The following is a 16,221-nucleotide window of genomic DNA, read 5'->3' as shown; positions in this document are numbered from 1 at the left end:
GCAAGTGAAACCTGATTAAACAGGAAGAGGAACAGTTTCTTATTCAGACTTGTTTTGTTTATATCTATTTGACTCAAACTGTTGGGAAAATAGCTTCTTAAGACACCCTGCTCCTTTGATAAAGGATTGAGAAAACTCCCAATCCACATCTCTGAATTATCCCTCAACTAAATCCTCAACTAAAAGGAGGGATAATAAAACATTCCCAATTTTCCTAAACAAAAAAACAGTAGACAGCAACTCCTCCCCACCACACAATTTTTTTTTTGAAAAAAGAATAAAACTAAATTGCTCAAGCCTTTTTCAAACATTTAAAAAAAAAATCAAAAAGGGCACAAAGCTAACTTTCTAAAAAAAACTTTCAGCTTCAACTCTTGACTGCAGACATCACAGCTCTGAGACGGGACTAAATGTAATACAATTTTTTGATCAGATCCAGAAGTCTACCTAGAAACCACTGCTTATTCAGCATGGAGCTGCTCACCGGCAAGATTGGGCAAATCAACAAGTGCATTTCACACCCACGCTCCACACTCTGCAGTCGCTTCCTAGCCAGTTTCAGGTCCATTTCAGGCACTTGGCTTCATTGCTGAAAAGGGGCTAAGGCAGTGCTACTCAGACCTTAGTGGTCCAGGAGCCAAATTAGCGATCAATGTTACACAAGAGCCACAGTCGTCAGGATTCATTGTTTCTTTTACTAATTACACACACACATATATATATACACACACACACAACACAATGACTGTCCAAGTATTTGATCAACTACAATTGGTTAATAAAAGCATCCTGATTTGCTAATAACTTAAATTGGTTAATAATTAAACCAGTGTTTTAATACCAAGTGCTGTAAAGAGCCGCAGGAGACATATTAAAGAGCCATTTGTGGCTTGTGAGCCTCAGTCTGGGCTAAGGCATAGGGGTCAGTGAGGCCACCTCTTATTCGACATCCCCAATCCATCAGTTGGTTCGGATGGGGACATTGAGGCTAATGCTTCAAACTTTATGGGGGCAGAGTTATCTTAGTGGCAGGTCCTCGGCTGTGAAATTTATGGCAGCTGAGGAGAAAGATGAACCAGAGTCTTGCCACCTCTACAGCCTTATTATTTATTTTCAGTAGCACCCACTATAGGTGAGACTCTTCCCAAACACTGAAATAGGGCAGTCTCTGCTCTGAGGAGCTCAGAGTCTGATGCAGGGCTCGATTAATATTTTGTGGGCCATGGTACCTGGACTGTGGCTCTGCCCCCACGCTGAGGCTCTGCCCACAGCTTGCCCCAAGAGAGAAGAGGGTGCGGAGAGGAGCAAACAGAGGGGAGGGAGGCAGTGGGGGGTGAGACCCCAGTGGGGAAGAGGCTGAACAGGGGCAGGGCCTAGGGGTGGAATGGAGGCAGAGTGGGGCCACAGTCTGGGGACTGAGGATGGGCCTGGTGCCATGGCGTCATTGTAAACCTGGTACTGGTCTAGTGCAAACAGGTAGACCATGATCAGGGGACAGGGAACTCACAATAGCAATTTATGTACAGTTTATTTACAGATAAAGCATGATGCAAGGTTCTTTTTTGACAAGCCTTCTTCTAAGATCGGCAAGACAAATTGTGAATCCCACTACACCTGCTCTGCAGTGCAAATCAACTATACTGGGTGTTTAGTCAGTCAGGAGAAAGCAGGGGGGATCTACTCAGTGCAGGGGGAATCCCTGGGTTGATTAGTGCTCCCGTGTTAACCCTGGGGCTGTGTCCAGATGAAAGGACATGTGACCTGGACATCGCTATTCCCCATTGGTTGTCAGATGCTAAAATTACCTCATATGGCCACACACAGTAGGGAGTAATTACTCCAAAGACTAGCCCAGGTCCCAGGATTGTGAGTGTAAATGTGGCTTAGAGCCATTACTGATCAACCTTCTTTCTGAGCTATGCCAAAAGCAGCTCATTTGAAGCCCAAGATTGGAGCCTGAGTTACGAAAGAGGCCCCAGACATATGCACTAAGGAATATACTACATGGATCTGATTTCTCTGAAAGGGAAACTCCACTTGGGTGGTTTTAATTTGAAAGTCATCTTGGCTTATATCAAAACCAATGATGGGAGCATTTTTCCGGAAAGGTAAAACTTGGTTGTTGCTTGGAGAGGCTGCCATTAGCTGTGACAGGGGAAAAAACCAAACCAAACCTGAGTGTCTCATATCCTGCCCATACCCCAACCAAGCCAACCCCATCCTCCCAGTATAAAATATTCTGTTGGCTCCCCACTCCAGGCTTCACTCAAGCATCAGGAAACATCTCCAGAAAGCCTGGGCCACACAGCCAGCTGGCAAACCCAGGCACCCTTAGGAGGAAGAAGGCCAAGACCAGTCATTTTGCAGAAGGGACTGTGGAGCCAGTGCTGCCATGGCAGCTGACCTGATTGATTGCCAAGAACAGCGGGGGAAAGTGGGAAGGAAGCTCCCAAGGAAAACCTAGCTTCTTAGCAGATTGTTGGCTCAAGAAGGGTGGGGCGAGGCAACAGTGCTGGAAAGCAGTGATGAGGTTGGGCTGGGAGGGTAATTGAGATTCAAGGTCTAGCTGACAGGGAGATATTTACCGATGCTTGAGTGACATTTGCAGGCGAGAGGGGGAGCTGTGGAATGTTATATGCTGGGAAGGGCAGCATGTGAGAGTGGACGCAGTTGCCAGCATTTTTTAAATGTTTCTAAAGACAGCTCTCCATTAGCCTTGGTACTGGGGACAGCAGGCTCCCAACCGACGAGGGGCTATATCTGCGTTCTGGAGAATGACAGATTATCTTTGGCTATGACTCTTAATTATGCAGGCCTCTAAAGGTTGGGGGTTCAGGTAAGCATCCCAAAGTTTGAGCCTATAGAGCCCTTAGGTGAACCTGTGGAGGTCTCTTATTCTTCAGCCCCTAAACAACCCCTCCTTCCTCAACTGACTCCCATTACCCGCAGCTGTATTTGTCTGGGAGGAGGCCCGGTGGGCTGCAGCTCAACACATCTTCAGAACAGGCCCTAAGGCATGTCCCTCTCATCCAGCATGTTCAGGGTAGGATAACAAGTCTGCCCCACCCCCATGGGCGGCATGACAGGTCTCTTCTCCCTTTTGACCTCTTCAGGGAGCATAACCCTTGCTTCCTCTCATCCATGGGAGGGATGCGTGTGTGAGAGAGAAGTTTCATGGTCTCTTCACTGTGGTTAATTTAGATACCAGATACACCAGAGTTTATTTAAGTTTCTAGAATAAAACTGTGTGGGTCTATTCCATAAATTAATCACCACATAAACAAACACCTGCCCATAAATAGAGAAAAACAATGGGAACACAAAGAGAGAATGCAATATCTTGAATCAATAGAACTCTGTGCTTAACTTCTCCCTCTATGGAAATCATTTTTGTTAGCCTGTGTGCTAACTTTATTCAAGCCCATGGACTCCAAACTCTTGTTTATTAAAGGTTGCATTGTTTCTTTGTTACTTGCAACAGTAACAATATATCAGAGGTGAGGGGGAGGAAGGGAAACCCTATTTCCATCATGAATAATCTTCTGGAGTCTCTGTGGCATGTGGCCCCGAGGATTGCTGTGATCTGCCTACTGCTTGTGGTCTTAGATGAGAAATCAAAATCTGAAAGGCCCCCAGCTCACCTCCAAGCAGTGGCTCCATGGCTGCTTCACAGTCACCGGGCCTCACTCTTCATCTTGCCCCCACATGTGGTATTGGGGCTGATAGAGAATGATGCTGGGGATGAGGCACATCCTCCAAGGTCCCTGCATTGTGAGGAGGGGGCCCTTCAGTTGAATGACAGGAGGGGAGATGGTGAAGGGGTAGAGTGACCTGCAGAGACACTGGAGCCAGAGGACAGTTCCAAACTAAGCTGTTATTGAGGGACAATGAGCCTATCGGAGTTGGAGACATCTTCCCAGGGCAATTGGCAAGCAAAGGGCAGGGAGGGGAGGCACAGCCTACAGAGCTTCTCCCAGAGCTCCTCTGCACTCACTGAGGATGCTTTTGGCCCCTCACCTCATCTCCAGTCTCCTCTTAATCTCATAGAAGCTCTGTGTGACTGTCTGTAGCCCTAATCTCCACAGAGGAGCTGGACAGAATCTCATGTGGGCAAATCTGGGAGATAAGGAGCCAGTTGGTTAATTTCTATGAGCCCTCTGCTAACTTCAGCAATTCTGCAAGTTCTCACCATGCAGCTCTGCATACTCTGGGCCCACGTTGGCATCAGACTGACCATCCTCAGAACTGGTGAGGCCATTGCAGTAGCACTATGGAATCAGCCAGAAATACACCCATTAATCCTATTTAAGAGAGATACAGGATTTGGCCTGGTGTGCTGGAACATGTTTTTCTAGCACAGCTGTATGCCTGCATCATGTAGGCTTATTTGTGGATTTATAGGCGAACTTGTCTTTTGGCCAGAATGAAAATACCAAGATGACACTAGTGTGTATTGAATTTTGCCTGCCAAATTTGTGAACATCTCTTTCAGAAACCACTCCCTGATTAAGAGCCTCATCCTGCTCCAGGTAAAGTCAGAGTCTACCATTGAACTAGACAAGGGCAGCATCAGATCCAAACATGTATACCTAAAGTAATGGTTTCCAAGATGTTCATGCAATAATACTTCGGCACATTTCAAACATTACTAATTAATCCTCACAACCTCTTGATGATTAAGTAACTACTATTATCTCCAATTTTACAGCTAGGAAATCTAAGGCAGTGAGGTTCAATGAGTTGCCCAAATGTTATTTATGTGTATTACAGTAGCATCTAAAAGCCTGAAGCAGCATTAGGGCATCATTGTGCTAAGTACTGTCCAAAATTCAGCAGTATAGACACAGTCTCTGCCTCAAACAATTTACAGTCCAAATATACGGAAGGTGAAAGGTAAGAGAAAGGGGTACAATGTATAAGCAGAAGATTGGGAACTGAGGCACATAGAAATTAAATAACTTGCCCCACATCACACATTAAGTCTGTGGCAGTGCCAAGAATATAACCGAGAACTCCCGAGTCCCAGGACAACTTCTTAACCACAAGATCAGAGGGAATCCATGTCAGGAATTGCTTTGGGACTTTTTAGGTTCCAATCCCATGTTCCGATCACAAGAATTTGCTTCCTTTGGGAAACCATTCCTGTTTACCGGCCATTACCCTAACCCATGTTAGAACCTGGGGTACTCCTCTTGATTGAAGGGAGAAACTCCATTGTGGATTGCAATACATAAAAATTGAACAAACAGCAGACAGTAACTGTACACTGGGGCTCAGCACACCAGTGCATCTATTATTAGTCTTACTGTAGCCCCCTAGGAGGCCAGTTATGCACCAGGACCTCATTCTGCTAGGCACTGTACAAACACAGAACAAAAGAGAATACCTGGCCCAAAGACCTTACAATACAAGTATAAGATAAGAGACAACACCTACATACAGACTGACAGGGGAGTACAAGGAAACAATGGGATAATATTGGTCAGTATGACAGTGGAGCCTCCTTCTGGTCAGTCTGGGGAATCAGTTTTTACCCGGTAAAAGGCCTCCCTCTGCTTCTCACTGGAGGTGCCATTGCCATTCTCTCTCTGTGACTCCATCTTTGTGACTTAGCCCTGCGGCCAGGCCACTGCATGAGTTTAATACCCTTTGGGGGTATCAAAGTCTTTCCTCTCTATGTCTCAAGCAGTCTTCCCATTCACTGCCCCATAGTGCCACTCCCTCAGTAGTTGTCATGGAAAGCCAGGACTCCAGGTTCCAGGTCAAGGACCCTCTAGTCAGCAGGCAAAGTCTGTTCCCTCCTGGACCTTACAGTCTTTCCCTGAGCCCTTTCCTTACCATCTGGCTCTTTCCACCTCCCTCGGTTTGCTAGCTGCACAACACCCTCCTTCCAAGGAGTAACTATAAGCTACTTGCCTCTGTAGCCTCAAACATACCTCCCTTCTCCCAGGGAGTAACTACGGACTACCTCTGCAGCACACAGCTGTGCTCAGTTACTGAGTTTTAAACAGGCCCCTTGTGTTCTGTTCAACAGAGCCTCATTTAATCAGTCCCTGCTCCTTGGTTCCTCCTCGAGGTGCAGCCTGGGGAGTTAATTGGCCCAGTTAGCCACCTTAACCCTTCCAGGGCTTGTCTGAGGTGGACACTCCATCACACAGCATGACAGGCAGTACTCTCTGCACACTAGCAGCCTAACCATTGCCAAATTTAACGTAGAAAGGTGGGCCTAGAGTGCCAGTCACATACAGGGAAGCACCAGCACAGGTACACATCCCTGTGGTTTAGAACTACTGCTGTGGCAGACCCCTGAAAAACCTTGGGAAATTCTTTAGTCCCTGTCACTGACTTGTCTCCCTTTTGACATGAATCAGTTGAACTTGTTCAGCTGATATGAACCTCTTAAATGCTTTTTTCCCTTGCCACATTGCCCACCCATTACCTTATAAAAACGAGATGAAATACCATGCTGGAACATAATGATTAAAATATGAGACTGCACTTTTTATCTTGAAATGAAAGATGGAGGCAAAGCAGACAGAAGTACAGCCTTTTGTGTTTGGTTGGGTGCATGCATTATTTATGATGTGGAATGAGTGAATGATTGCCTTGAATTTTGATATGTGAGAGAAATGAAATGTTATTAGTAGTTTTAATGAACTGCTACAGGAAAAAAGGTTCCTTTAAGCCTCTGATCTGAGAAGAGCAGGATTATGGCACATTTCACATGTATAAATTATAACTGAATATGTAGAGCTGATTTAGCAACACTGAGCTATATCCACCTGTGTGTAAACTCCATTACATTTAGTAGGTTACACCAGGGATGAATCTGCCCTGTAGTTGTCAATTAAAACTGAATATAATGGCAACCTGGTTTTTGGCAGAGTGGTGACCTTCACCCCAGTAACTCAGCTTCAAGGGCCACAGAGCTTTGCGGCTGAATAATAGACTCATGTCTGTGGAAGACTTGAGCCATAAAAAGCAGGCTTCTGTTCTAACATTGTGATTTCCCCACAATAGCCATCAGGAGAGGAGATGAATTAATCCCTCTTCTGAGTGCCAAAATGACCTTTGAATTATTAAAGATAAAGAGACAAAAGCTAGACGTTCTTATACAACTGGAAGAGACGGGGTCAGGAATCTGGATGCTGTTATCAATAACACTATATTCTTCAGGAGATGGTTCATTATCAAAGAATAGCAAAAGATGGTCGTGTCAGGGGCATGTGTTTAAAAGGCATTTGGACCCTATTTTCAAAGATTGTTACCCCTTTTAACTCAAAAACCAAGAGCCTGATTCCATTTTCAGTGTAACTAAAGGTCACCAGACAATATCCTTCCTTTTCTTACCACATATGAGTTGTGCGACTATTTTCCAACCACTGCTATGCACAAAACTCCCATTTTCCTGCTGCATCTATCCATTTAGTGAATTCTGTCTACTCTCCTCATTAACTTAATATACAGTACATATAAAAAGAGACAGAACACCCATAAAGATACTCTCTCACACACATACTTTCTATAGTGGCATCAATTTAAATCTAATTTATGTTTGGAAAGCATTTTAAGATGAAAAGCTTTGTATACATACGGAGTATCATGATTATTAAAATTCTATTTTTCCTTATCCTATCATAAATGTAAGAGACGATGTCAACAGACCAGAATGCTCTCACAAGGTAACGGTTCCCTGCTGCTACAGAAGTGCTAAGGCAGACTGGAGGCATTTATGGAAAATCACTGTTGAGGCAAAGGAAAGATGCTCATTTTCAAAGCAGAAAACATTGATTCAGTGACAATGTTCCATCACAGCAGCTTTATTCTTATTGTAAAAAATAAACGGATGTAGATTTAGTCATTTTATATCTCATAGCTGTAGATATATGAAGGGTGGCACTTGCTCATTATAATATATTAGAAAATCTATTCCAATCTACCTACTCTCTCTATTGTATCTAGGTACCCATAAAACCTGTGGTCAGAGATCAATTTATACGTAACCCTTCTGCCAGGTGAAGCCGGCAGCAACCAGGGCCGGGTTCAGTATCTAGGGGTTCCTTTTCAATAGTACAACACAGAACCGGCTCGAGCCCCCACCCAGTGACCTGGGACAATTACACACCACTTCTGCGTGCCTCTGAGAGGCAATACTTCCCCACTTACAAGCACAGAGTCTTTTAATGAAAGGAGGGAAGTCACCTAACAATTAGGGAAAATGTCACAAGCAGGATTCATAATCATAAAACTATGAGCAGGATACCCACCCCAGAGTGCATGGGGCAGTGCCTTCTGCCTCATGTTCTTGAGTTCTACAACCAACAGTTCCTTTTCTATGGCCCTCCCCCCACCCCCGCACTCTGCTCCCTCACCAGACCCCACTCACAGTGGTTGTCCTTGTTCAGTGGGGATCCAGAATTCAGAGGTGCATCTATTTGAGTTCACCTCCCACCCAGGGAAAAAGGCACCTTGCTTGCTCTGCCATCTGTACACTTGATCTGGCTGGCCGCCCCACCAGCCACAGTTCCTCTTTGCTGGCCACCCAGCCAGCCACAGTTCCTCTCTGCTCGCCACCTCACCAGCTGCTCGTTTACCAGTTGACTGTCAGTCACCTTCTGCTGCCACCTGCCTCTCTGCTGTGGCCTCTGTACATCAGTCTCTTAGTAATTTTCAGCTCTTTGCGGGCTGGGCAGAAACACTGCCCCACTACAAGTGATTCCAGCTCTCATTTGAGGAGTTTAACAAAAGTCTTCTAATGAAGCCTATTTAGCTCTATCTTTGAACAATGGGGAGGAACAGGTTAAGCCAGACCCGGGACTCTTGGGGAGAGTCCACACCTCCTGGCTAGAACACCTGTACCCACCCTCTTACTTTCACAGGGCTCTGGCATTTGAGCCCCTGGCTTTGTGAGGTCCTTTCAGCTGAGGGTGACCCCTTAATCAGGGCAAGCTCAGCACAGTTTTGCTCCCCTTTAGTCATACAATGAAGATAACAACATTACACAACCCCTGCATTCAATATTTTAAAATTTCATTAAAACTAATGTTAAAATGATATAATACACAGGCTGAGAAAAGAGTGTCTGTACATCTGGGTATAGTGCTTAGATTAGCCACAAATAACAAAGTTTGATTTTAAAAGTCATATGATACATATGGCACAATCAGCAATAACCCAAATTTAGTTGAATAAATTTAACAATACAGTTTAGATATTAGCATTCAAGAATTCGGGTACATCACTCATAAAAAGGTATAAAGAGATTTGGTTGTGGAAACCAAAATATATCAATGAGAGAAGATTGTCCCTCATTAACGGAGAATTTAGGGTAGGTTGTCCATTTAGAAAATACAGTCCATCAGGGAAGTACTTTCCTTACTGCGCTTCTCATCGGAACTCCAGCTCATCCCTCCTGGTATTGCTGATGTCCGGTGATGCGTTCTAGATAGATGTCCCTCGACCACGTGATGGTGTTTGACACCATGAGTTGCCACATCAGCCGAGTGTAGGACTGACGGATTCCACATTCTCTCAATGCTCGCTCGTTATTGGCGTCCCCTGCGTCCAGGGCTCTGACAATCAGCATAGGTGTCTGAACCTGGTAACCCCTATCTCTCAAGGTGTCAGCCAGAGGGGCATATTTCTCCACATTTCAAGCTCGGGTGTCGCGGAAGGCCAGGGTCCTGTTCTTGAACGGCACTGTAACATCCACCATCAAGAACTTCTTCTGGTCTTTGTTGGTGATGGCAATGTCTGGTCACGGCAGAGTTCATGGCCACCTTCGTTACGTGTGGCGGGATGGCTCTGACTAGGTGATCTTGGATGGTGTGTCACAGCTGCCAGGCTCTGGAATGGGGTTTGCAGCTACACAGGACATGGGGTAGTGTCTCGTTGGAATAGCCACACTTCTTACATCACTTGTTCTGATTCCTGTGGAGGACAGCTCTGTTCAGTGGAACGCAGTTGATTCGGGCCCTCTGGATGAACCTCCAGTCGGCAAATCGGGTAAAGGTGCCCCTGTGGAGGAAGTGATTGCTGGCATCCCACTTGCATGTCACCTCGAATGCCTTGCCCTGGTCCAGCTTCTGCTTCAGGTTTTCCATTTATTGGCAGTGGATGGCATCATTCAGGGTCCTCTCCAGCACGGTTATAGCTTTTGGAATGAGGATTGTGTGGTCTGTGTGCCACACCAGGACTCCCAGCTCCTGGCTTTCCTTGCACCACATCCAGTGACAGTCAGTGCACTTCTCCAGTCATGGCGTAGCATTGCGGGCATGAGTTCAGAGCAAAGCAAAGTCTCTCCACTTTCTTCCAAATTTGCCTAAGTGAGCTGTTCAGGTAGGTGATGACATCTTGGCTGGAGGGGGTCCTGGCGATTCGCTTCTTGATGACATCCCGCATAGCACTTTCTGCGATATTCCTCAGTAAGGTGTCCAGGCACGTCAGAAAGCATAAGGTGTGAGTGATCACTGCAACATTGCACAGATCATCCATACAAAGGACGTTGGTGCTGCCCTGCCTGTACGAAATGTACCCTGGTTCATTGCTGGCTGTCTGGGGAAGAAACATCCACTTCTTCATTAGCTTCCTGACGGTGTTCTCTGCCTTGTTCAGAGGTACCTTTGCCACGGCAGATCCCCTCAGGATGAATGAGATATAGGTGATTAGGAAGGTGTTCAAGGCATAGATCTTCTGCTACAGTGCCAGTAGGGAGGAGTCGATCCTGGCCACATCTTGTAGGATCTCCACGATCGATCCTCAGATGTCTGCTGGACATGGAAACCCTTGAGCTTGTCGAGATGCTGGTATGCTTGCCCATCCTCGAGGAAGATAATAGGTTCACCTTGGATCTGAAAAGGTGTCACCTGGACCGAATCCCTTCTACTGCCATCAATATCCAGGGACGCACACTTCCTGGCATTGAAGCAGAGTCTCATCCAGTTGGCAGCCTGGCTGATGATGTCAAGTATTTGTTGGAGACACTCGGGGTTGTCTGCGATCAGGACCAGATCATCTACGTAGGCCAGGATATGCACGCTGTTGCCATACAGGTCAAAACTGCTTAGCCCGCTGGAGATGGCTCGAATGAGTGACTCCATGGCTAAATTGTATATGATGGTGGCTGAGGGGACATCCTTGCTTTATGCTGCTATGGATAGGAATTTCTGGCATCTCTTCTTCTGTGTAGTAGATGGTGGTGGTGCAGCCTTCATACAGTTCAAGGATCAGCTGGAGAAAGTTTTCAGGCATCTTGAACTCTCACAGCATGTCAAAAATGTGCTGGTGGGGCATCGCTCCAAAAGCATTAGCCAGGTTGACCCATGCTAGGACACATTGCCTCCGTGTCCTCCTGGCCACATGGCTGGTAGTCTGAAGGAAAAAGTTGTGTTCATAACAGCCTTCACATGACATGAAGCCTTTCTGGATGGAGCTGATGGTTCCTCTGTTCACAGGCCAGTCTGTTATCCTAACCACGAGGCAGCTGGCATACAGTTTGTACATGGTGGAGCAGAGAGAGATAGGTCTCCAGTTACTGGAGTCGTCTCGCGTGCCTTTCTTGTAGGCGAGGACCATCAGAGATTTCTTCCAGGAGCTGGGAGTACGGCAGAATTGTTTGCATTTGTTGAAAATGGCAGTTAATATCAGGTAGCCATGATCTCATTTTTTCAGGATGTTGTAGCAAATGCAGTCTTTCCCCACGGCTGTGTTTTGTAAATCTGGTCATTACTTCTGTCATAAATATAAAGGGAAGGGTAAACCCCTTTAAAATCCCTCCTGGCCAGAGGAAAAATCCTCTCACCTGTAAAGGGTTAAGAAGCTAAAGGTAACCTCGCTGGCACCTGACCAAAATGACCAATGAGGAGACAAGATACTTTCAAAAGCTGGGAGGAGGAAGAGAAACAAAGGGTCTGTGTCTGTCGGTATGCTGCTTTTGCCGGGGATAGACCAGGAATGGAGTCTTAGAACTTTTAGTAAGTAATCTAGCTAGTATGTGTTAGATTATGATTTCTTTAAATGGCTGAGAAAAGAATTGTGCTGAATAGAATGACTATTTCTGTCTGTCTGTCTTTTTTGTAACTTAAGGTTTTGCCTAGAGGGATTCTCTGTGTTTTGAATCTAATTACCCTGTAAGGTATCTACCATCCTGATTTTACAGGGGTGATTCCTTTACTCCTATTTACTTCTATTTCTATTAAAAGTCTTCTTGTAAGAAAACTGAATGCTTTTTCATTGTTCTCAGATCCAAGGGTTTGGGTCTGTGGTCACCTATGCAAATTGGTGAGGATTTTTACCAAACCTTTCCCAGGAAGTGGGGTGCAAGGGTTGGGAGGATTTTGGGGGGAAAGACGTGTCCAAACTAAGTTTCCCAGTAAACCCAGTTAGAGTTTGGTGGTGGCAGTGGATATTCCAAGGACAAAGGATAAAATTAATTTGTACCTTGGGGAAGTTTTAACCTAAGCTGGTAAAAGTAAGCTTAGGAGGTTTTCATGCAGGTCCCCACATCTGTACCCTAGAGTTCAGAGTGGGCGAGGAACCTTGACAACTTCCCATGATGTAAAGTTTTGTTCCAGGTCTCCTACACACTCAACGTGGGGTAGAGGATGAAGGCACCCTGGACGCTGCATGTCGTTCTGTGCTAAGAGGTCAAATGAATCCTTGAAGTACGAGAACAGTCTCTTGGATGGGACTGCGCAGTAAGATGAGGGCCCATCAAGAATCTCTCTCATAGCCTTAGGGCGGTTTGACTGATAGAGCTTCTGGATCCTGGATGTTGCTGCTGGGTCATAGTGACAACTGATGTTCCTTCTCCTGGCTTCCCTCATGTTGTTCTTGTTATGTCTCTATGCAGGAGTTCTGTGAGCAGTTGGTGTGTTCTCCTGAGTTCCCTTCCTCCCAGATATGATTTCTGCAGCTGGGTCTTTAGTGAGTCTATCTACAAGGAGGTCAAAGTCATTGAAGGAGGCTGTCGGTGCCAACTCCTCTATGCAAGCGGCTTGCCATGGCGTGGTGGCCCTCACTGAAGGCTGCTGCTCTTCTGGGTGCTCAATCTCGGCAGGCTCAGGCTGGAAATTTGCTGTGCAATTAGCCTGTAGCCGATTCTCTTCCCTGTATTGAGTATTTTGTTCGGCTGGATCTTGAGGCATGATCTCCAGAACGAGGGCAATATCTTCCCTTCCAGATGCAATCATTCTCCCTTCATTCTCCCTCCATTGGATGGGCTTCAGTTGTATCAGTGGACTCACTAGATGGTTATCGTTGCTCTGGGAGAGTAATATAGAGAGGTTTGGCTATGCAGGCATTTAGTGAGATGTTGAGGTCCCACTGGGCGGTTTCAGAGGAGAGGCTGGTCACACCGGCTGAGGTACCTTCTTGTACAGCAGGACAACCACCAGCATCAAGATCTTGGGCAGAAGAGGAGGTGGAAGTAGTTTTCCTTGTAGTATCCTTCACCTGAAGAGCTGGGGAGATGATGTTTGTCCTGGCTGTGATGTCCCAGAAGGCTGTCCTTGAGGTGCAAGGTCTCCTGCAGCAGCAGCTCCATGGGTTTTCTTCAAGGAATCACTGGTTTTCCCATTGAGGCTGTTCATCTGTGAAGTCCTGGAAGCGCTAAAAGTCTTCTTAGAGGCTGTTTCCCAATGAGCATTTTGTGGAGACATCAGTGATCCCAGCGGCAGATGAAGATTTCTGTGGAATCAGCAAGGGAGCGATCATCTTCTCGGTCTGTCCTGGAGTCTCCGAAGCAGGACGAAGATCTTGTTTTGAAGGAGCAGCAGTAGAATCCATCTTCAAAGTCTTCTTCAGGATAGCAGGTTGAGTCTTCTGGGAGGTGCAGTTTCTGCCTCAGTAATTAAACTGATAAGAACAGATTTAAAATTTTTATTAAAGCTAATGTTAAAATTATATAATGCACAGGTTGATAAAAGAGTGTCTGTAGATCCGGCCATGGTGCTTAGATTATCCACAAATACAGAGTTTGTTTTTAAAAGTCATATGATACATATATTACATAATCAGCAAAAACCCAAATTTAGGTGAATAAATTTAACAATACAGTTTAGATATCAGAATCCAAATACTCGGGTATATCTCTCATGAAGAGTTGTACAGAGAGTTGGTTGTGGAAAGCAAAATATATAAATGAGTGGAGATTGTCCCTCAGTAATTGAGAATTAGGTAGGTTGTCCATTTAGAAAATACAATCTATCAGGGAAATATTTCAGTTACTTTCCTTACTGCACTTCTCATCAGCACTCCAGCTCATCCCTCCTGGTATTGCCAAAGTCCGGTGATGTGTTTTATGTAGATGTCCCTCAACCACCTGATGGTGTCTGACACCATGAGTTGCTGCATCAGCCGACTGTAGTGTTGACTGATTCCACATTCTCTCAATGCTAGCTTGTAATGGGGTCCCATGCGCCCAAGGCTCCAACAATCAGCCTGTGTGTCTGAACCTGGTAACCCCTATCTCTCAAGGTGTCAGCCAGAGGGGAATATTTCTCCACCTTTCAAGCTTGGGCATCATGGAAGGCTGGGGTTTTGTTCTTGAAGGGCACTGTGACGTCCACCATCATCATCTTCTTCCAGTCCTCGTTGGTGATGATGATGTCCGGTCGCAGTTGGATGTCAGTTCCTGGGATAGTGGAGTTCAGGGCAAACTTCCCTACAGGTGGCGGGATGGCTCTGACCAGGCAAACTTGGGTGGCGTTGTGTCGCAGCTGCCAGGCTCTAGAATGGGGCTTGCAGCTACATGGGACGTGGGGTAGTGTCTCATTGGCATAGCCGCACTTCCTACATTGCTTGTCCTGATTCCTGTGACATCTTAGACTTCTTCCAGGAGCTGGGGGCATGGCAGAATTGTTTGCATTTGTTGAAAAGTGCAATTAATACCAGGCCAGGTCTTATTTTTTCAAGATGTTATAGTGAATGCCATCTTTTCCTGGGGCTGTGTTGATCCAATGATCCAGTTGTATAATACAGTTTATTTGCCTCATCTATTTCGTAGCCAGAGTATTTGGTCAGTTAGAAGCCAGAGCTTGAGCATGTGATGTTTCTGCATTCGGAGGAGAGATGGGGTGTCGGCAACATAGACTGGCAGAGTTCGACTCTTCCAGTGTGAGATGTCTTTTGCAGGGGACTTGATGCAACTTACATTTCTTCTGCGTCTCAAAGGCAGGTCACAGAGGGCACACCGGAAAGTGGTCCACTTGCTATGGATTTTCTTGAGGTGTCTGCTGAGACCACCAAGCTACTGGAATCCTCGGACCAGACAGCAGAAGGGGCAGAGGAGGATGTCCATAGCAAGAGAATACCGGAGGTAGATACAATTCTTCTCTTTTTCTTCTCCCTCCGTTGGATGGGCTTCAGTTGTATCAGTGGACTCAACAGATGGTTCTTCTTGATCAGGGAGAGTAGTTTGAAGAGGTTTGGCTAGGCAGGCATCTAGTGAGGTGTTGAGGTCCTGCTGGGTGGTTTCTGAGGAGTAGCTGGTCTCTGAGGAGAGGCTGGTCCTACCAGCTGAGGTACCTTCTTGTACAGCAGGACAACCACCAGAATCAGGATCCTGGGCAGTAGGAAGGTGGAAGAAGTTCTCCTTGTAGCATCCTTCTCCTGAAGAGAGGGCGAGCTGATGTTTGTCCTTGCTCTGATGTCCTAGAAGGTCGTCCTTGAGGTGCAAGATCCCTTGCAGCAACATCTCCATGCATTTTCTTCAAGGAAGCGCTGCTTGTCCCATTGATGCTGATCATCTGCAATGGCCTGGAAGCCCTGAGGGTCTTCTTAGAGGCTGTTTCCCGATGGGTGTTCCATGAAGCAGCAGTGGTCCTAGCAGCAGTTGAAGATTTCTGTGAAATCTGCGAGGGAGCGATCATCTTCTTGGTCTGTCCTGGTGCCTCCAAAGCAGCATGAAGATCTTGCTTTGAAGGAGCAGCAGTAGAATCCATCTTCAAAATCTTCTACAGGATAGCAGGTCAAATCTCCTAGAAGGTGTAGTTTCTTCCTCAGTAATTAAACTGATAAGAACAGATTTAAAACTTTTATTAAAGCTAATATTAAAAAATTATATCATACATAAGTTGAGAAAAGAATGTCTGTACATCTGGGTATTAGAGGGTCTTCTAAGAGGCAGTTCTCCCATGGGCGTTCCATGGAGCAGCAGTGGTCCAAGCAGAAGTTGAAGGTTTCTGTGGAATCGGCAAGGGTGCGATCATATCCTCGGTCTGT

The sequence above is a fragment of the Lepidochelys kempii genome, chromosome 2, assembly GCF_965140265.1.
Source record: "Lepidochelys kempii isolate rLepKem1 chromosome 2, rLepKem1.hap2, whole genome shotgun sequence".
In the NCBI taxonomy this organism is placed as follows: domain Eukaryota; kingdom Metazoa; phylum Chordata; order Testudines; family Cheloniidae; genus Lepidochelys; species Lepidochelys kempii.
Note: the sequence above shows the minus strand (reverse complement) of the source record.